This window comes from Belonocnema kinseyi, chromosome 6 (assembly GCF_010883055.1).
Source record: "Belonocnema kinseyi isolate 2016_QV_RU_SX_M_011 chromosome 6, B_treatae_v1, whole genome shotgun sequence".
Classification (NCBI taxonomy): domain Eukaryota; kingdom Metazoa; phylum Arthropoda; class Insecta; order Hymenoptera; family Cynipidae; genus Belonocnema; species Belonocnema kinseyi.
Window position 1 is genome coordinate 139,835,648 of NC_046662.1, and position 22,952 is coordinate 139,858,599.

Here is a 22,952-nt window from a genome sequence, read left to right on the forward strand (position 1 = left end):
CGAAAGAAATGTTTATTAGGATAAAATGAAGTTTTTTGAAAAGTATTACCTTAATTGAGTGATTCGTTAACAAAATAGAATCATTCAAATAGCACTGATCAACAACCAAAGTTGTTGAAGGAAGCCAAGCTTTTAAGGTGATGTAAATCGGCTACGGTCTTGCCGATCTGCAAGGGTGGAGACAAAACTGATCCTAAGAACTTCTGACCGGTTTCCTTGACTTATGTGGCTTGCAAAATGGAGAACATAATTTTTAATCGAGTGCGTTTGTTTATTTAAAAATTGGATGTCATCTCTAAAAACAAAATCAATTTGTCCCCGTCGATCTGCAGTTACGAACGTCCAACACTGTCTTGATAAATTGACAGTAAGCTTGGACTCTGGAAACCTGGTAGACGCTGTATACCTGGAATTCGCCCAAGCAATCGATAGGATGCCCTTTCAAAGATTACTATCAAAGCTAGAAAATTTGGCATACATATTAGCATCTGTGGTGGACTTCTTTGAGGAAATGAATACGCATGGTTCGTGAATCATGGATACTAAGAAATCCTAAATAAGAGATTCCAAGATATTTTTAAGACATCAAAAGAGTGCAAGGTTTGGAGGCCTCAGTTTTATTAAATTAATAAAAAATTAGGCTATTTACTTAAAATAGTGTACTATAGAGACAAAAGCTTAAAACTTCTAAATCGCTGAAAAATTTTAAATCATGCTTGCACAAGAAAATTAAAAAGGTATATACTGGGGGCTCCATTGAACTGCAACTTTGAAGAACTCTGTATTTTTAAAAGTAAAATTTAATTTCATTGAAGCAATAATAATAGTGAAAAACATGTAAAATTTTAAAATTTCGAATTTTCGAAACGGCCGCCTTGAGCACGAACTATTGCTCGTGAATAGATGAAGATCCCGCAGGAGCACATCCGTGCAGAGTGCGACTCGTTTATCGACCGACTCATAGTTGTAACCTCCTAAAGGTCGAAACACGTCTATATTTATATTTTATACACGTCTATATTTATATTTTATACTTCGGTCTCTTGATGTATCTACAGAGCCGAAGGCTCTGGACTAAGGGAACAGGAAAAAGTCAAATGATCGGTGGTAAAACACTGCATACAATCAATTTGGTTTACTGTAAATCCCTAAGAAATTTACAATTTTTGAATAAATTGATTTTATTAGAAATGATTTGATATTGGAATGTAGAAGCAAAGATGGTGAATTCTGCTTTTTCCTCGGTTATGTTCCTGAAAGAACACAACTTATGAATTGGAAGAAGGGAGAACATAACCCAGAATGAGAAGGAAAGAAAATAATTTACCTAAATCTTACCTCAGATTTCCGTTCAATAGAAGAAGTATACTTGATGAGAATGGTACGAGAGGAGAACTCCTCGTATGGGAAAAAACGTGGTGGAGAACTAGATGAAACTTTCACTGAAGAAAGTGACGAAGAACTGTACTGGAGAACGTGAGGAAGAACTGTGGTTTAGTAAAGGTCACTGACTCAAGAGTTGAAAGGAAAAATTGTAGATACGACGGAAACTGACTTGTTTTCAGATGGCGGTTGCAACCTGATGAGACTTCGAAGAGTGGTTGTTACGTAGACTGACCTCAGACCCACGAGTGAGTTCCAACCACCGAAATGTACTATTTGATATATTGGGGTGGTTGGGAGATTCTGTTTTCGAAGGGATGCGTGTCCAGGTAAACAGGTAATGCAGATATTTCTGTAGGAGGAAATGTATGTCGAGTCCATATAGATTACACGTGTTCCTCCTGCCTAATGTATTTGTCAGGCTGTTTACGAATATTAGGAAGCATCTCGAGGTTTGACAGACTCCGTGGCGTGGACGCTGTGTTTCATCCTGTACATGTCTTCGCCTCTGTATTGATTACGCATGCCTCTTTTTAGTTTAGTATACGAATTCTAGGAAACATCTCGAGGTTTAACAGACTCCGTGCAGTGGATGTTGTGTTTCCCCCTGAATATTTCTCCGCCTCTATATTGCTTTCGCGTTCTTCTTTTTAGTTTAGTATACGAATTGCAGGAAACATCTCGATGTTTAACAGAATTTGTACAGTGACATAATATTTGCCCCGCATGGGTCTCCGCCTTTTAAATGAAGGGGATACAAATCCTTAATTATGATTCGCTACATCGTAGAAGTAAAACTCCCACGTTCGAGTCTAAATACAATATTCCCAATTGGAAAAAAATTTGGAAGGGGGATATAATACGTAGTATGTGTATTTTTGGCATAATTTGAGAGAACTTGTGACATATAATTCGTCGTTTTGTCAGAAAAGTGTGACATCTCGCCCTCCTCAAACTCGAATCGTGGGGATGATATCGCCATATTCGAGTCAATTTTATAACTTAAAAGTGAAAATGCAGGTTTTGGGATACATATGTGTCACTTTCGATGAGGGATGACATGCATTCCCTCATCTTTACCGGGACAATCCACTTTCTTCACTTCACTTAGGGGTCCGGAACGAGAGTCACACTCCATAGGGACACTTTTGGCATCTCAAGAAATAGTTTTATTTATGTTTCACACGTATTAGGTAAAATAAGTTGAGCTGTATCGGCCTATGGGATTTTGGATTTTAGCTTCGGATCCTGAAAATAAAATTTTTTTTCTCCTTATAAAATGGCATTCTTGAATTCACTCAATAACGTCACAACCTACACAGAATTAAAAAGCACGGTTTCGACACCAAAGATTAAACCAACGCTATTCCCTCCAATAAACCCAATCAATGTGTCATTTAATTATGCATAAATTTTCGGAATGCCGAATCTTTTTAACATTCGAGATCCACCCCTAAATACGATTCAAACGAACAAAGGGACAGCCACTTGAGACTTTCAGACAGTGGTAATCTGAATGACAGAAACACGCATAATTTTGTGCGAATCCCAGATTTTAGAAAAGAGTATAAGACCGAAATTTCACGTGCGTTTCCCCACGAGTCCGGAAGCCTCAACCTGGATTTGGAACGAGAGCTAAATTTAGACACAATTCATAAAAACAGTACAAAAGTACCTAAACTAAGTACAATGTTCCGTAATACTGCCTCTTCTTTATCTCACAATGACTATCAGAGAACTAATAATGTTAAGAAGACAAGTTTCGGTCTCAATAAAACAAATCTAAACAAATTTAGCCGTACATCTTTCACAGAAAGCCGAACCGAAGCATACCAACCGGAAGTTCTAAAATTTACTCCTATCATAGATAAAATACCTAGAGCAAGCCCAAAAAATAAACCACGTTGAAGCAATATAGGCTACAAGGAAACGAACATACGCGATCATTCGTCAGACAGAGACACAGCATATGGCAATAAATCCCCTAGTAGGAATAGGTACCGGCATTGTTGGAGAGAATATCGTCGAAATGGTTAAAGAATCACGAAAAAGAATTTTATAGTTGGCGTAAATTTAAAAAAAAAAACCAATTTGGCGACGATGACTTCGATAGAAGGGTGAAAGAGCAGATTCAGAAAAGAACTTAGGGTAAATATGAGTTTATCCATGACATTCTTACCAACGTCCAAAGCCTGATAAATTTTCTAAATTTGCTAAAATTTATTTGCAAAAAATAAATTTGCAAATTTGAATAAATATGCGTCTCAGGAGGCTAATGGTTCTTTCCAAATTTTTGGACAATATTCCCATTTGGGCTTAGACTAGTGACACCTGTATGATCATTTGCATGGAATTGGCATCTTATTACGTGCCCGTTTAATTAGTCCAATGAAGGGGAAGCTCGTCTTTATTATTTTTTTAATATGACATACCAAGCATTGGAGAAGTATGGGAATTGAGAGGCCTTTTTCCATATATGGGGTCCAATATAAATTCATCAACGGATGCCCGATTATTGTAAATACTCCTTTTTTTGTTATCATTATTTTTTATATGTATGAATACTAATTTAATATTTAACGCATTTGTTTTCTTTATTTGCAGTTTCTTTAACGAGGTCATGAAAAATGTATTATCCCATGCGCGGAAAAATTGTTTTAATTGTATTATATTAGTTGATTAATTTTCAATGGTATAATCAATTTTCTGAAGTTTGTTCTATGTATTTATATGTGAATATATTGTAACAAGACAAAATTTAAATCCTTTCATTTTTAATATTATTTGAAGTTCGAAGCAAAATCTGTTCTCTCGGCACGTAGCACGACACTCGAGGGCATACTTAGGTTAATTTTAAGATTGTAGAATTAATTCTTAGGTTATTTTTATTTGTTATTTACTCGCTGCTTTCACTCCAAATTAAGAATCGAGATTTAAATTTGAATCTGGTTCCCTCCTATCCGTTTGCTGTCTCCAATATTCCCAGAACCTGGTTGGAAACCTGGGATGCCTCCAGAGCCAGGGATGACTCCAGGTCCTTTTCTCTAGGCGTTCGAAATGAACTTAGTAGCCAGGAGCTATATTTGGGGACTGCACCAGTAATTTCTTTGTGATAGGAAGTCCTCACATCCTCTAACAGGGCCCTTGACGCTTAAAGCACTGGCCCGAGAGCCCAGTCTACTTCAAGACTCCCGTAATGAGGACGAGAAACAGGTTAGATTGTCGTAGACGTGTTGTCATATGTTTGGTCAATGTGGACACTCTCGCTCCAGAGAGGACAAGAGCTTCCTCATTTACCGGAAATGCTGCGGATCTACCCTGTAGATATCTTTTGTTAGTTACAGACTACCCGTTGAGCCACCCCTGTATCTTCTTTCAAACAGGCACCACGTGCTAAAAGAGTGAGTCGAGATTCAAACCAATCACTCCTGGGACAGCGCCGAGCAAGCAGCTAATCAGCGCCGTGCTGGGATAAATGGTCCATAGGAGAAGAGACTACGAGCTTGACGACCGAAATGCAGCCACTTGCGAAGGAACAGTCGCGGCACTAGACGCCTATAAAATTTTGCCCGCGATTTAACCGATTCAGTTTGCTCTCTTTCCTAATTTTGCAGCTTCCGTGCTTTTGTTCACCGTATAGGTAAGATCCAAAATTATTCTCTTGTGAAGATGAGGATTCTCGCGGATTCTCATGTTCGAGAATTTTGATTCCTTTTCGAGTTGTGTCTTTGGTATAGTTTAGCGCTTCGAACATGAGGAACCCCCGAGTCCCCCAATTGCTACCGGTCTGATTGTTTATCTGTCTTTTTAGTAGTCACCTAACTTAACATGTGCCCGTAAAAAAATTCGGGGTATTATGTATTTTGCTTTCGAACTTTCAGATGCCATGTGGTCATCTAACTTAAATTTTGTAACTCTTGTGATCTTTTGCTTCCCAGTTTTAACGCTGTCGCGAATTTTCTTTTGTGTATTAAAAACCTCGCTTTCAGGGCGCAATGTTGGCCTCGTGCACACTAAATTTTAATTTTCAGAAAATGATACATGTGTGAATCGTACCGCTAACGATAACCTAACCTTATGGTTAAAAATTGTTGTTCTTCTTGTTGTTAGGTATTTTTAAGTTATGTCAGCCACTAAACTAGATTTTTAGCTATGATGTAAATTAGCCCTTGAAAGATCGGCCGAACGATCGAGCGCCATGAATAGATATCGCCTTTTTTTGGATTAAGTCAACCTCAATGTAAATTTTTTACGAATAGGAACTAATAGGATAAATGTGCAAATAATTTTATTACTAAACCTAGGCTTAATTTATTTACGAGTAAGACGCGTTTCGGTACCAAAATGTGTTTCTATTTTCTTTAATTTTTCGAGTAAAGGTGAACCACCCCCTCTACTATTACTCTTCAGAGCACTGAAGCTAGCTCGGGTCGACAAATCCTGCCTGCCCCGTTGATTTAATTTGTAGGAATCGGTTAGCGCATGCGCGCCTGGCGCCCAACCAACAAATTTAAATATTATGTATTTTGGAGGGCATGTATGTATATAAACTGTAACCCTCGAGTTACAAGGGGTGACTAAAAATAGGCAAAAGTAGTATCTCCTGTGTGATCCTTCTAAAAAGCAGCATCCCACAGAAGAAACTCTATAGCGCGCAGGCTCCAGCAACTTCCTCCTCGACGACATTACGTAAGATCGAGAATGGAGAAGTGGAAGTGAAACTATAAAAAGAGCAACCCTTTCGCAAAACGGCTACCTGGATCTTGTGTCTGAAAAGTAAAGATCGCAGAGGCGAATCAGAAGGAGAAGCCCAGAGATTAAACTCTCTGAAACTTGTCCGATAGTTCAACTTTGAAAGAATAAAATTCTATGTGATTTGAATTTCATTCGACTAAGTTCTATCCACAAGAGCCCAGTTAGAAGGTATCCTCTGAAGCTGTTAATAAAAGAGACTTATCTTTAATGATCTTTGTGTATCAGATCTATGAAATTCTTGGCTCTATTTTTCGAGTATCTCCGAGTTTCCGAGCCTCCGGTAATTCCTAGGGCAAAAGTCGATCACCCACCATATTGTGTACAAGAGATTTAGAGACTTCAAACCCTCTATACCCTGTTGAAAACGCATTTTGCCGAGTGAAGGCTAGAACGAGGAATAATATTCTTGAGCAGATAAATAAGACTTGAGTGTCTTTCTAAAATTTGTATCTCTTACGACTCGTAGGCGCTCGCTCCTCTACTTCCGCCCTCCAGCTGAGGTGCCGTAACAATAGCGACCGACCCTTAGACTGAGTGGCCTGAGACCCTCGTTGCATAACCAAGTGACCTAGGTAGCCACTTTCGCACCTAGGGATTAGAGCCTGAGCGACAGGCAACACAAAAACAAAAGGCTAAATAATTGACTATTATCGATTCATGGGAATGTCCCGCAATTATATAATTAAAACGAAAGTGAAACGACAGTGAAAAAAAATGAAAGGTAGTGCGCGAACCAGTGAAAATATAAACATTTCTTGTGATCAATACACAATAATTAGTGAGTGCAACGGACCAATAAGACCCGCATTTAACAATATGAGATGCATCACCTGAAAATGTGGACGACACACGTAGCACACCATCTGAGGAAATTAACTCAAGCTCCGAACAACTGTGGGCACCAATTAATCAAAGAATGGAAGAGCTGGAAGCGCGAACGCGTCGTTCAATAGCCGAGGAAAAGAAGGATAGAAGCCAAGAAGAGGCCGAGAGGGAAAGCGCTCTACACCGAAAATTGACGCTACTAGAAAATGGAATAAGCCGCGCCCTGGAAGCTACTGCAGTCCTCACGAAACATCTCGTAGAGCGACAGGCTCGTATCAAGACTAGAGTGAACCAATTAGCAACGTCGCAAACTCGAATGGACGAACAAGTCACCGATGCCATCAGCCGGCCCACGAAGAGACAGGTGCCACAAACCCAGCCCGATATTAAATACGTCCTACCAGAATACAATGGGGAGGGCAGTCACTGATTACTTAATAGAGAGATCCCTCTCAGGTCCGCCCAGTGATTGGTGGCTAATCATAAAAGAGGCAATTACCCATATTATTACCTTCATGGTAAAGTTTCAACAATGATATGGAACGAAGGAATTCAACATGAAGTACGAAAAAAACTCGAATTTGGATGCTGCAACACAGCGCGGGACCAATCTAGAGCTGAATACGCCACTCACATTTTCGCTCAGGTGAGTGAATTGACATCTCCACTCAAGCAAAAAGAGGTAATAATGAAACTCGACCGTCATTATAGGGAAGAAATCAAATACGCAATAAACAGACGAGGTATAAATAAAAGTGAGCAGCTTATCGAGCTATTAGAAGAGTTCGACAAAATTGATACCACAAACAACAGTTATCCAGAAACGAGAGAATGGCGGCAAAGAAATAACGCGCCAAGAGAAAATAATTACTATAACAATAGACCCTGGAAATCCCAACAAAATTACACGCCTCCCAGTAATCATGGCAATGGATTTCAGCAGAAAAATGGCAAGAACCCGACGAATCGACAGACGATAAATCCTGGAAATCGATACAATTTTTGTGGAGGCAACAACAACCGCCATACAGAGTTCCAAATATGGTAGGGAAACAAGCAGGAGCCATGTCAATAAATTATAATAAAAAAAGGTCAAGAAGTCGACGTTTCCACCGATGTAACTTGCTTCGTAAATATGCTCACGAATACTCGTGACGAGCTCATGCAAGCAAATACAAAGGCTCTAAAACAAAAAAGATCTAAATGCTATACAGCAAACATACAAATTGCTGGAATAGTCACAAAGGCACTTATTGACACAGGTGCTGAGATCATATGTATCTCAGAAGAATTTCTCAACGCCAACCGAGAAAGATTCAATCAGCATCCTTGTCTACCATTAACCGCAGTCGCCAAATACCGTAATTCAATTACCGTTTTTAGTGGTGCCACGCCTATCACGAACATGCAACATTAGAATTGGCGTATTGGATGAGCACAACACGACCAACGATCTGAACTCTAAAACGCTGACCTACCCTTACATCCAGGGCCAACCAGCAATCAGAATATTATAAGATGAAGGCAGCCGAAAACAAAATGGAGAGTATGACGTAAAAAGAAACCCGAGACAAAATGGCGGAAAGTCACGCACTCACGGAACAAGAAAGAGAAAACTCGGGAAGATATTATGGACACATCGCCAGATGTTCCGACGACAACCAGGACGGCTGACAAATTATCAGCAAACTGCAAATCAAGGAAGAGAAACCATTCGTTAGTTAGGGATAAAAACTTTTGCTCGAGTTTATTAAACGATTTGTTTGGAGTTGCATTTTGAATTTCTCTTGTCAATGACAGATCTCCTATCGGATTACAAATATCACATTAAGTATTTCAATACTTGTGTTTTTTTAAAAAGAAATACTAAGATATCTGGAAAAATTATTGTGTTAATTAAGTCAGTAATATTATATTTATACGATTAATTATCTTTGTAAACCTAATGCTAGTTGTGAGGTTTTGAGGTTAGAAAGTTTAATTATCCCGTAATATTTATGGAGTACATTTTATTTTAATTTTATCAATTATATTTTGTGAAAAAATATTATTGTTTAAACAAATTTAAGGTTGTTGAAAATAAGTAATAATTTACTACCTTAAAGATTGGTGAATAATTGAAAATAAATTTATGTCACTTAACTATACTACAGTAATATTTATGTAAAAAAATAATTTTGGAGAAAAATTTATTTGAATAAATGAACTTTGTTTACACAATGAAATATTAATTAACCAATGGTGTTCAATATTTTACTGACGAAATATTAATAATTATTAATTTGAAAAATTGAGAAAAAATTATTTAAAATAATTCAATTCCGGATAAAAATACAATTGGTATTTTTATGTCCTAAGATGCCTGTGGCACATTTTGATTCTTGGGTTCATAAAGTTAGAGTAAATGTTAACTGAAACCTTAATAATACACAGTATCTATAATAGTAAATTTACAAAATAGCAATGCTTATGAAAAGGAAAATTTTAACCAAACCTACTTTCATTATTTATTTGAATGTTTCATAGTGAGTGTCCCACATCTCACTTATAATTTATCAATATTTTCATCGTAAAGAAAAATGTAAGGAAATTTATAATTATAAATCTCTCTAATGCTTCTCTTTGTATTAAAATTTATTTGTTATTTAACAAACACCTGTAATTTCACGTCGTATTGTGGAGAACTAACAGATGCTAGTCTGATAACGCTGCACTGAATTTGGCTTATTGCCTTTATTTTCACTTCTGCACGCTTACCACATGAATTAATGCTAAACTTTTTCCCTTATTCAATGTCTCAGGATGAAAATCGACAGAACGACTTATAGCTTGAAACACTGTTCTAATTAAAATATACATCATCAATTCACTTGTTGATATTCTACCAGAAATTTGTATGGTACTGTTCATAACCAACAACGAAACTAGAACGGGTTTAGCTGGAATAAAAAGACAATTTTTTCCCTAAATCTTTTTGCATGAAAGTTTCCTCTATTATTTAGTTTTGCTTTGAAAAATGTTACATACGTTTTCAAAGTAATCATCTATTTATTTCTTATATTTAAAAACAACGCACACGTGCTAACTTGTGTAAATGTCAAACGTCTATCCACTAGGAATGGCAGGCCTTGGTCGCCGCGGGCGCTGCCTGTCATATCCGGTTAATTTCAAGGTCATTTCCGTACCCAATAGCACATAGAGAGAAGGTAGAGGAAGAAATCCAGCCTATGTTAAACTTAGGTGTAATACAAAGATCCAATAGCTCATATATCAACCCTGTGGTACTGGTAGTAAAGAAGGACGGAACGATTAGGCTCTGCTTGGACGCATGGCGATTGAACGTCATATTGATTGAAGACTGGGAATACCCGGAGCCTGCGGAAGCAATTTTTTAAAAGTGCAAAAGGGATGAATATTATGTCTAACATCGATATGACGAGCAGCTTTTGGCAAGTACCACTGCACCCGGATTCAAGAAAATATAAGGCGTTTCAATACCGCGCTCGAAGTTACGAATTCCGAGTAGTACCGTTCGGTTTGAAAACAAGTACCGCCGCACTGGTCAGAGGTCTTGATCGCAAACTCCAACAACTCCTTCCTCAACGACGTTACGTAAGATTGAGATAGTTCGATTCTGAAAGAATAAAATTCCAAGTGATTGGAATTTTATTCGGTTAAGTTCTCTCCACGAAAGCCCAGTTGGATAGTATCTTCTGAAGGTGTCAATAAAAGATATTTATCTTTAACTATCTTTGTGTATCAGATTGATGAAATCGTTGACTCTATTTTTCGAGTGTCTTCGAGTTTCCGAGCCTCCGTCTATAGAAACAGATGCTAAAATATTTATGATCTGACGATTATCCACCAAATTGTGTAGAAGAGATTTAGAGACTTAAAACCCTATATATCCTGTTGAAAGCACATTTTGCCGAGTAAAGGCTAGAACGAGGAATAATATTCTTGAGAAGATAATAAGACCTTAGTGTCTTCCTAAAATTTGTGTCTTTTACGACTCGTAGGCGCTCGCCCCCTAACTTCCGCCCTACAACTGAGGCCCCGTAACAATAGCAACCGACTGTTAGACTGAGCGGCCTGAGACCCTCGTTGCATAACTAAGCGACCTAGGTAGCCTCTTTCGCCCCTAGAGATTAGAGCCTGAGCGACAGGCAATATAAAAACAAGAGGGTAAATAAGGAACTATTATAGATTTATGGGAATGTCCCTTTTTAGCCACGTATTATAGAAATTGTTCTAACCTTACGAAAGGCTTTATGATTTTGGTCTATTGACCCACTTTTAAAGATAGAATAACGAATAAAGAACTTTATAGAAAGTAAGTCGAAGATCGACAATTATATGATTAAAACTATTATGTAGGATTATTAAAGGCGAAATCCGTGATACTTTGATATTCACTAACTGAACTATAATTGTACCTCGCTTTAGAATAGGGATTGTAAAGTTTTAGTATGTCAGTGAAAAAATTCGTTTAAGAATGTTATGACCTTCATTGCTAAGATAATTTATTGCGAACAAATTCCTTATTCAAGATACCATCATATATTAATTATCAGTAAAGTTACAGTTGGGCGAAGGTTTAAAAACAGGGTTAACAGCGTCAATTTCACGACAATGAAATTTGACTTGTTATATCTTGTTGAAAAATCAGAAGAAACGAGGTGAAAAAAATCAGGTGAATTCCTTCAGATTTTCTGTAAATATAGGCATCATAAAAACTGCAAATTTTAAATAATAGTAGCTTACAATGTTAATTATATAAGAAATCCTTATATCACCTCCAAATTGTGATATAAAGCTCAGACAAACCTTGAGGTAACTAAACAAATTCAAATAATACAATCACATACGAAATATTGTTTCAAAATTATTAAATAATTGGCTATTAGCAATTATTTTTTCTATACATTTTTTTCTTTAGCGAATAAAAGGAGGCATCAGTATCAGTGTCAGTCGAGGGTTACTATTCGGCATTCATCCTCAGCTACCTTATTACCGGAATGCACTCGAATATAGTTTCAGGCTTCTGGAAGAGTTACTGAATTGGAAATCAATGGGATCCCTGGAGTGGAAAGTTATGGTTGGGTATATTTCCTGGATCAGTTACAATCGCCGCCCCCAAGCGACCTAAAAAAATAGGAAAAATAATTGCTAATAGACAATTATTTAATAATTTTGAAACTTTATTTCGTATGTCATTGTACTACTTAAATTCTTGTACATATATGAAGGTTTGGCTGAGCTTTCTATCATAATTTGAAGCTAAGATAAGGTCCACCTCTATCACGTACTCTGTAACCTACAATTATTTAGATTTTTTAATTTGTATGACACCTATTTTTAAAGAAAATGTCAAGGAATTCACCTGATTTTTTTCACCTCGTTTCTAATGATTTTTCAACAAAGTATAACAAGTCCAAGTTCACTGTCGTGTAATTGACGCGGTTGACTGTGTTTTTAAACTTTCGTCAAACTGTAACTTTATTGATAATTAATGTATGATCATGTCATAAATAGAGAACTTGTCAGAAACAAAATTATCTTTGCTGGGAAGTTTGTTAGTGGAAGATCATCGAGATCTTGATAGTGTTATTGAGTTTCTTGTAGAGGAGATTGCTAAAAAGGCACAGCTACTCATTAACATTTACGAAGCTGACGAGAAATGATTCATGAATTTCCTCAGGGGATTTTCCACGGAAGAAATTTTTTATATTTGCTAGTTTCTTAAGTATTTATGAAGATTCTAACAGGTTAGCATTTTTTGTTTCACAATTTGACTAGAATGTACTCTCGTATTCCAAAATTTATTTGATAAGAAATTTATAGGAATTGTGTGCAAAAAAAAAAAAAAGATTGCAAAATGTTATTTGTAGTTTACGTAGAAGTGTTTTTTGTCTTTTTCGCTTATATCATAGTTTTCTGGATTTTTATGATAAATCCACAACAAGGACAATTCTTCGAGATTTGGGTTTTGTGATGAGATTAATACGGTATCAGCCTTTGTTGCTGGGTTGGTAAACTTGGTGCTACTACAAGAGTAGGTCTGATGATTTCTCTCTCGTGATGCCCAAATTTTACTTTGAATACTCAGGTGTTGCGAACGGTTGCCAAATATTTTAACAATATTAAACATTCTAGCGGCGACTTGAGTTTGAGCAACCAAGAGATGGTTTGCCATGCTCGAAGTTTCATATTTTGCGACTTTAATAATTACTTTATGCATGTCTCCCGACACATTATTATGTTTAGGAATGTATACTGAGGTCGTGGTAGATTGTTTTGATAACACATGTTTTTGCAGCTCAAGTTCTATATTAAGGTATCTTGACATGTATAAATTGTTAATGAAACCTGAAATTATTTTTCGATCCGAAACCGTGAATAAATTTCGGGCTGCGTTTTGTAGCACACATGCTTTATCTGAGCCCGTGTAAATTACTGTACAATTTCCATATGTAAGTGTAAGAGTGTAAAATACTGTGTTTCCAATTGATTTGTTCGAATGAAATGCATAGGTTGGTATTGCAAAAAAATGCTTTCTTAAAAGGTCATGCAATAGAGTTACAAAGCATGTAGGATTCATAATGAAGTGAGATTGACCGATAAAAGTGTAAAAGCGATAGATTCAAACATGGACAATATCGTTCGGTCTAACTGAGATTTCAGATAGTTGAGAATTAGGATAGATATGTTGACTTGGCTGATCATCCAAGTTAGCTTTTTTATTCTCAAACTTGTGTTGACCTTATGTGTTTATTGAGTGACTATTTTGCATGGCTTCTCGTGCGTTTGGTTTGAATTGGTTGGGTGTGTTTGTATTCCTCCCTATTGGTAATAGCAAATGAGTAACTGAGTCCCATATAGCTCCCAATAGGTGAAAGGAACAACCAAAAATTCTATAAAGTGTATGTCCGTGGATAAATTTGTCCGTGATAAACTATTTCCTTTCATAATAATTACAACTCCAATAAAACGAACACTTGCCGATCCGAAACTTGTAAATAAAATCCAAAATTTACCCCAGGCTGATGCTGTTATTTTATTCAACGTTTATTCATCCTTAAGTTCATTAGCGACATTCCCTGATTTACTATAGATTGCAACATAATTGCCCATGCTAAAATGTTAAGTAAGATAGGTTTTCCAGCAGGGAACATAATATGGTCGCGTAATCTATTTATATCAGATTGGGGATAAATTCCGCTAGTTTTTAGGGAAGTGGGATTATTATATTTCCAAGTGGGTACTTTTAATAGTTGAATTATTTCTGCATATTTGGATTCAATTGGGTTTGGTAAAATTGTATACCAATCTTCTTCTATTTTATAGACAGAATGTACAAATGGATTACAGTTTATTTCTGTACCTGTCATATTTAACATATAAGTTCGGGGACTGCGAAATACTGAAGAGTTTTCTTTAAGTACTGGTTGTTGTGAATAACATTCATTTATCTGCCTGTGAATTACTTCCACGGGTACGTATTTTACAATATGAACTACTTCACCTGCTACTACTGACATATATCCTGGGCCTTTCATCCAATTAAAAGCAAATTTATCAGGGGTTTGGGTTGCTAAAGCCAAAGCATTTTCAAATAATTCTCTTACTAAAGTACAAAGGTGATGTAAAAGATCACTGTAAAGTCGTTTTACTTCTGTTCAAATGCGTCTTTCTACGTGAATAAATTTTAAATTTACATATGTAAACATATCCATATTTTTAATTTTTGGGTTATTATTATGAAAAGAAGTTTTTCCAGGTTTTGTTTCTAATATGAAGAGTTAGCTGTGTTTTATTATTGACAATGTATACTGACATACTTCAAAATCTCTTTTTTTCTAAAATAAAGGTGATTTCTTGTGTAGTTAGTGAAAATAGAATTTCATTAGTACTATTATCTTGGATTTTTGTAGCTAGACCTTCGTATAGCATTTCATATCCATTGAAATGGAAAATAACTTTCGGTAAAGGATCCCAAAAGGTATATCTGCCCTTTTCATCAATGCATAAGGTTTAGGATAATTTGCAAGTAACACCTGATTCTAATCGCATTTTATCGATTTTTGTTCTTCATTATCGGTACACTGAATAATATTATTACAGTCTATAATTTTAGTCCGAAAGCCCACAAAGGTGGCTTTGAAAATTCCCAAAACTTCTTGCCAATCGATATGCGCTATCTGAAAAGTTTTTGCAATACCAATTAGGCGTAATTTTAGTTTTTCATCTAGAGTTTTCAATGATTGGATTGACATTTTAATATTAATTATTAGTTCTGAGAGATTTCCTCCAGATTCTGACTCAATAGGCAGTGATACAGTGATACATACTGATAGTATGTGATCAAAACTGCCTTTCTTGATTTCCTTTGCTACACAAACGGAAAGATTTTTTAATTGATGTGACTCATTCTTTGTCGCTAGGCTGCAAGAGCCGTTATATTTTGGGGTGCCATTAGTTGATATAAAATAAGTGTAGCTATCTTTACGGATTCTTAACTGACCTCTGCCTCCAGAAATGGGCGATCAATAAGGGGGGGGGGGGTTTCTCCAGGGGACGCTTTTCTTTATTATCTAACTGAGTTTCATCAAACATTTCTAATTCATCGTGTTCATCTGAAAAAATTGCTTCTTCAATGCCATTTGAACAATCTTCTTCAAATTCGTTTCCTTCTAAATTACCATTTTTCCTTTTCAAAACTACTTTTTCGCAATAATCTTGATTTTCTGGATTCTAGATCTGATTCTTCTTCAAATAATTCTAGATTTTTATTTGGTGATTTAATAAACTTACCTTGTGTATCTTCCTTGTGAGGCCCACTTCGTTTCTTTTTTATTTTTGATACTTAATCTTGAACGTCTTTTGGCCTTCCACGTTTTCTTTTTTTCTGGTGTGGAATTAAGATCTTTATTTGAATGATTTTCTGAACTTTCTTGATATTGTAAAGTTTCATTTTCAAGATTTATTTATCCTGACTTACTACTTACAGATTTATCTGATTTAATTGAGTTTTCCGATTTCCTTTAAAAATTCTCCGATATAAGATTTGTCAGTTTCTTAATATTTTCTCTGAAATTTGTGATTTATGAAATATTCGTTAATGTGCTCATTATGCTTATCACGAATAAAACGAAAGAGTTAAAAACATTTGCAGAATCTTTGGGACTCGTATTGATATGAGCAAACTTCGTATCTTCTTCAGAAGTTGTATTTTTTTAATTTTCTTCCTCAAGAGCTTCGTAATCGATTTCTTCGAGATATATTAAATCTACTTCTTCTCCGAAATTTGATGTCAAAGATGTGCTCTTGTAAGACTGGAAATTCTTAAAAATTTACCAAGTTTTCGTATTTCTCTACTGGAATATCATGCTGTATATAATTTATTTTATTGGTAATTCCGGATTCTGCCAATTTCAATTTTCATCTGGTAACACGCGAGCATGGATCGCTCGAGGTTTGAAAAAAGATAAGTGGTTTATGATCGGTAACGTTTTTAAATTTCCTGCCATACAGATAGTGTTGAAAAGGCGAAACACAGAATACAATTGATAAAGCCTCTTTGTTCTACTTGTCGTCTTTGACTTCAGAAATATTGAGTGCTCTTGATACGTAGTTTACTGACTTATCTCTTTCAATTTCGCCTTGACATAATATTCCGTCAATCGCAAACACTAAGGCTTCCATCGTTAGAACAAATGGCTGATCAAAATCAGGTATTTCTAAAAGGGTTCCTCACATAGTTCATTTGTGAGTGGATCAAACGTATTTTGTTATTTGTCTGTCCATTTGAAAAGAATGTCTCTTTCAGAAGTTGAGTCGTAAGTGTAAATTTTCTTGAAAAGCCCTCTATAAAACGGCGATAATGTCTGGCGAACATGGTGCTTAGACATTAGTATCAATTTTATCAGTATTAGATTCCCCCGGCTTTTTTCCTAGAGTAATAAATATTTTGTCTTCAAAATCTGAGGAATCACAGCGAACATGGTAATGGACGTCCCTGCACACTTTTTTTGTCTGTTAATTCCAAAAAATTTTATTTTGCTAAAAACGTGTGTGTATATTTCGAGGTTATGTATGTTACAGTTGTTTCCCATTCTTATTCTAGAGAGCTTACCGACAACTGTACCCGATTAACTATACGACGAAGTATCACATGCCCTTAATGATTAAATCAATGTCCGAAATTGATCTTTCTGGTAATGCGATGGTGTCTTTTTATGCGAAATGGTATTTTATTTCATCCACTTCGAGGCATCTTGCGGCATAATTAAGTTTAACATTGCTGTCTATAAAAAATTCGGAGCCTGAAACACAATCGTCATTTACGGGGACTTCATTCGGTATAATATTAAGGGCTGTTAGATATGCGAAAAGGTTTACCTTTACCTGACCTAAAGTGTAAACAGAATATTCGTTTATAAGGGTTAATTTTAGGATTTTATTTTTGTTTACAGACATTGATGGTTCAATCATAGCCTCTTTTAAGAGATCTTGCCCCGCACCCGTATAGTTCATTAAAGGGATACCTGACCCTTCGTACCCTGCCTGGGAAGGTCTTGTCCGTTTCCCGAAATTCCTTGGTGTTGCTGAGGATTTAGTTGCTCAGGCATTTTATTTTTGTATTGTTTTTTTCGACAACCCTTGAATAAAAATCCAATTATTTTTATTTTTCACTGGATTTGAATTTTCGTGTTGAAATTGACTTTCATTATTTTGTGCTTGTGGTAAAGCGTTAGGGTAAATTATTAGAAGGGGGTTGTGTATGCCGGTTAAGATTTCCGACTGCTCAAAAGGTGGGCGCAGCCTGTCTCCTCCAGTTGCATATCTGGCACACTATAACGTCTGATTGTACGTCATTTAGCCTAATCGTAGATCCGCGGTTGCATAATTTATTAAGTTTTTTTCAATTTCGATAGCATTATTTTAGAGTTCAAATCTAAGTTCGCGCAAAAAAAAACTCAACAAGATTCTTTTCGAACCCAATCTTAAATCCATGATCCAATGGCCCATCATTATTAATCCGATGTGAGTCAAAAATTTGATTCGCAATTTCTTTGAGTCTAGTGGTATAAGATAACACGCTTTTCCTTGCCCATATATACGTGCTGCCTAACTCACCCTGTAATTGGTATACTGTTTTAGAAGGAGAATAAATGTTCTTCAACCGCTTGACTAATTCGTCGACCCTTTCAAGTCTTTCCATTATATTGACCAAGTTTTTATCTATTATAAGAATGGAAGGTTGTGTCTGTTTTGCTTCTTCGCACCCTTCTATAAAATGCGCAAGGGGCAAGCTTCAACTATCAAAAATAGGTACAACTTCCAGTGTGTCTCGAGGGAGACCTGTTGATTATTGGGTATAGACATATTAGGTTGAATGTTTTACATCGAGGGAGTGGTAAGATTCTGCATGAAATGTGAAAAGGGTTTTGTATTACTCCCGTGGTTTTATTCAGGATCTGTAAAAGTTTTCCTTGTAGTGGATTGGGAGTCTTGAGTAATAGCCAAAAAGGACTGGTTGTCAATGTCAGCCAGAGAATTTCCTGCACCTATAATTGTTGAATTTGCAAATGCGAGAGTTCTACTGAATTTATCTAGAGGTTTACCCGAATTTAAATCACTGGAGCTTATTGTACTGCTTTCGTTCGAAACTTGAAAATTTTTTAAGTGATCTAAAGAGGGCGAGTCTCTGATTTTAAAACTTATTTTCTTTTAAGACTACTTTGTCGGTGTTTGATTGAGACCTCGAGTTTGATTACCTTCACTTTTATCTAATACATTTAAATTTACAATGGTTATAAAATGATTGACTCTGTAATAGCTTGCATATAGGTTTTATCCCAAATCAAATAAAATACCGAGTCTAATTTTAGGATTGGTATTCGAATCCCCGGAATCGGTTTGCGCGGTGGTTTGACTTCGAATGCGTCTTTCCGTGCCTAAGCTTTTATCGGGCATGAGGGTATATTTCGTAAATGCATAAGAATATAATTTGTAACACTGACATATTTTTCAGATCATAAAGATTGAACATAAAGAAAAATCTTGATCGTCAATTACTTTATTCCAGATTCACTTAAATTTCAAACGAAGAAAAGAAAATAAGTGACCTAAATCTTACCCGAGATTTACGTTCAACGAGAGAAGTAGACTTCATGAGAATGTTACGGGAGTAGAGCTCCTTGCATGGGAGAAACCGTAGTGGAGAACAAGATGAAACTTACACTGGAGAACGTGACGAAGAACTGCACTGGAGAACGTGCCGAAGATTTGTACTGAAGAACGTGACGAAGAACTGTGGTTTAGTAACGGTCCCTGACTCAAGGGTTAAAAGGAAAAATTGTAGATACGACGGAAAGTGATCTGTATCCAGAAGGCGGTTGAAACCTGATGAGACTTCGAAAAGTGGTTGTGACGTAGACTGACCTCAGACCCAACAGTGAGTTCCAACCACCGAATGTATTATTTAATATATTAAGGCGGTTGTGAGATTCTGTTTTTGAAGGAATGCGTATCCGAGTAAGCAGGTAATGCAGATATTTCTCTAGACGGAAATTTATGTTGAGTCCATATTTAATACACGTGTCACTTATTCCTCCTGCATAATGTATTTGTTAGGCTGTTGACGAATTTTAGGAAGCATCTCGAGGTTTGACAGACTCCGTTTTAGTTTAGTATACGAATTCTAGTAAACATTTCTAGGTTTAAACAACTCAGTGGGGTCGATATTGTGCTTTCCCCGGAATGTGTCTCCGCCTTTTAAATACCTCCGTTTAAATTTTTTTACAATCTTATATATAATATTTAAAGTTATTTATAACTTTTTAAGTTGCACTAGTGATCAAAATCAAAATACACACATTTCACTCAAATAACGTTTATTTGAAATCAATGAGATAAAGTATTGTTAACAAACCATAGATGGTTCACACTTCGTGGAGTTTCTCAATAAACTTAAAGGTAGCAGTCAAGATATAAAGAGCTTAGAACTGAGATTATACTCAGAAACTAGAGAGTTCACAAAAGATATGAACGAAAAAGAGTCTCCACTTGTCAATAATTCAACAGAAATACTTATTTTACACACCAAGTATAAGTAAAATCATTGAAAGAGCCTAAGTCGATTTCTAGAAAACTCTTAATAAAGCATTACTCGGTTTTAAAAGAAAACTCTGAATAGAGCCTCACTCATTTTAAAGAAAACTCTTAGTAGAGCCTCACTTGCTGTAAAGCAAACTCTGAATAGAGCCTCACTCGGTTAAAAGAAAACTCGTAATAGAGCTTTGATGATTTTCTCAAAGTTTTTGTGGCAACAAACTAACCAAAAAATTGTAAAGATTTTCCAAGAGATGGTTCAACCTTTAGAGCTAGCAAGTATCTGGCTCAGATTTCATGATGAGATTTTCGTCCTCGTCACGTTCCTAAGCTAACTCGAATTTTTCAGCTAATTCATCGCTCCTTTTGAAATTCTTATAGTCCGGGAGCTCGCGACAATTCTATGGACGTCATTTTAGTACTCACTAAAATTTCAGATTCTTTTGTTTTCATAGTCAACAGTTCGAAATTCATTGACTGACTAACAGCTGTTAGTGTATTTTGCAAAAATTTATCGTTAAATTAGTCAAAAATTCAAGTGAAAAAACGTCATTTTAGTACAATTCAAACCCACGGGGAATGATTGTTTGCATGCTAAAAACTAACAATAAGGTTGACTGGCAGCTCCTGAGTGGTGCCAAAGTTAACTGGAAAACTGTCAAACATGTCAAAAATTCGAGTGAAAAAACGTCATTTTAGTACTCTTCGAACCCATTGAGAATGATTGTTTTGGTGCAAACAACTAACAAAGAATTTGACTGGCAGCTCCTGAGTACTGCCAAAGTTGACTGACATTTTAATCAGCAACCGGATGAAAGTTTTGTCCTTTTCATTAACTAAAATTATCATCTATAGGATACTCCTATAAAAATAATATGTATATAAAAAAAGAAACTACGAAAATCTCACTTTTTATGTAAATTCACAGCTCGCAACAATAAGTTTCAAGAGTACTGAAATCACGTTTTTTGACTTGAATTTTTGGCATGTTTGACAGCCTGCCATTCAACTTTGGCACCACTCAGGAGCTGCCAGTCAAACTTCTTGGTAGTTGTTTGCACCTAAAAAATCATTCCCAATGGGTTTCAAGAGTGTTAAAATTACGTTTTTTCTCTCAAATTTTTGACATGTTTCACAGTCTGTTAGTTAACTTTGGCACCACTAAGGAGCTGCCAGTGAAACTTATTGTTAGTTTTTAGCATCCAAATAATCATTCCCCGTGGGTTTGAAGAGTACAAAAATTACGTTTTTTCATTCGAATTTCCGACCAGTTTAACGATAAATTGGTGCAAAATGCACCAACAGCTGTTAGTCAGTCAACGAGTTTCGAACTGTTGACATATGAAAACAAAAGAATCTGAAATTTTAGTGAGTACTCAAATGACGTCCATGGAATTGTCGCGACCTCACGGACATTTTGAAAACTAATAATATCTATATTTTCATAAAATACGTCCACGTGGACAAAGTACGGGGGGGGGGGGATTTGTCCAAATTCTACGGCTGCCCACGGGGGGGGGGCTCAGAAAGTGGTGAAAAATTGTCCACGTGTATATGGATGGCCCCATATCTCTTTCATTACCCTTGCTTTCTTTATCCTTTCTCTGATATGAGCTCTATGATCTCGATTTGTTTGCAAGGTATATTCCAAATATTTAAACTTTTTTACTTTTTCCAAATTTACTCCCTTCCATCTCCCCGTACATTCTTTCTTTCTTCCCCTCCTTTTATAAACCTCATTATCTTCGTCTTGTTTTCATTTATATTTAATCATTTTCCATCTGAGTGTTTCTCTAATCTTGCAATTAATCCCAAAATCCTTCCTTTTTTATCCTAACTCCTCATCAACTTTTTTTTATTATTTCTTCTCTTATCTTTTTTTTCGCCATTACTTTTTCTCTCTCGCCTCTGTCTAATGATTAAAATGCCGCATTTAGTTACGGCTTAGAAACAGAAACGTTCTTTTTATCGAGAGAAAGTCATAAGGATAAATCGAGCGAGTTTCCCAGTCCAATGTTTTATTCTGTTATATTTAATGATGTTTTTTTTTTGAAGAAATCAAGAACTACGAGTCAGATGAAACAGTGATTAATAATAAACTTGTACATCTTCTGGGAGGGCAGATTGTGGTGTATTAATTTTCTTTTTACTACTCTCTCAATGGGAATAATCAGTATTCTGTTGAATAGTCCTGGTTCAGAAGTCTTACTAAATAACTGCAAATAATGAGCCTTAATAATTGTACGTATTTCATTAAAACAACAATTGAGGTTCAAGATATTAGTGGCAAATATTATAAATGGACAAAATTATTACAATTGATGTTTGTCAAACATGTAACAGCATTGTTCAATTGCAGATTTTCACACCTTTGTACCTGAAACCTACCCTTGAAACCAAAAATGTTAATTCTTCATGAAATCAACCTTTTGAGCACTGTCTTCTGGCCTTTTTTTACTTAAAATTATTAATATTCATCCGGTGGAATATTTATCATCATTGTTTAATTAATTTCCAACTATTAAACAAATAGAATTTGTTTCAATAATTTTGCTTTTGAACATTTGTTTTTTATCTAAAAATTATTACTATTGGTCTAGTGGAATATTTATTAAGATTATTTCGTTAATTTTCAATTATTTAAATAAATGGAATTTGTTTAAATAATTTCAATGTCAAGTTTTCAGCAAAGGGTACACTTTTGTATATAGTTCAATGTTTCCATAATTACTGTAAATATTAACCGATTTTCATGAAACTTTTTCACAATTTCTTCAAATTGTGCCAATAAACTAATTCTGCTAATTAAAACTAAATCAAACCATAACTTCCTGAGTTCAGTTTTTCAACTGGTCTGCATCTCATAAGAATGA

General features: G+C 35.8%; 1 protein-coding gene across 8 annotated transcripts in view; it reads right to left on the reverse strand.

Annotated features, from left to right (window-relative positions):
* LOC117174092 (speckle targeted PIP5K1A-regulated poly(A) polymerase-like) overlaps positions 1 to 22,952 on the reverse strand; it is a 209,117-nt gene that overhangs the window by 63,640 nt on the left and 122,525 nt on the right. The window contains exon 1 of one of the 8 annotated variants that reach the window (XM_033362802.1): positions 50 to 147. The exons of the other annotated variants lie outside the window; for them this stretch is intronic. The gene's annotated coding sequence lies outside the window, so the exon portion shown is untranslated. Of the gene's footprint in view, positions 1 to 49; positions 148 to 22,952 lie in introns of those variants that run through there. 8 annotated transcript variants of the gene reach the window in all.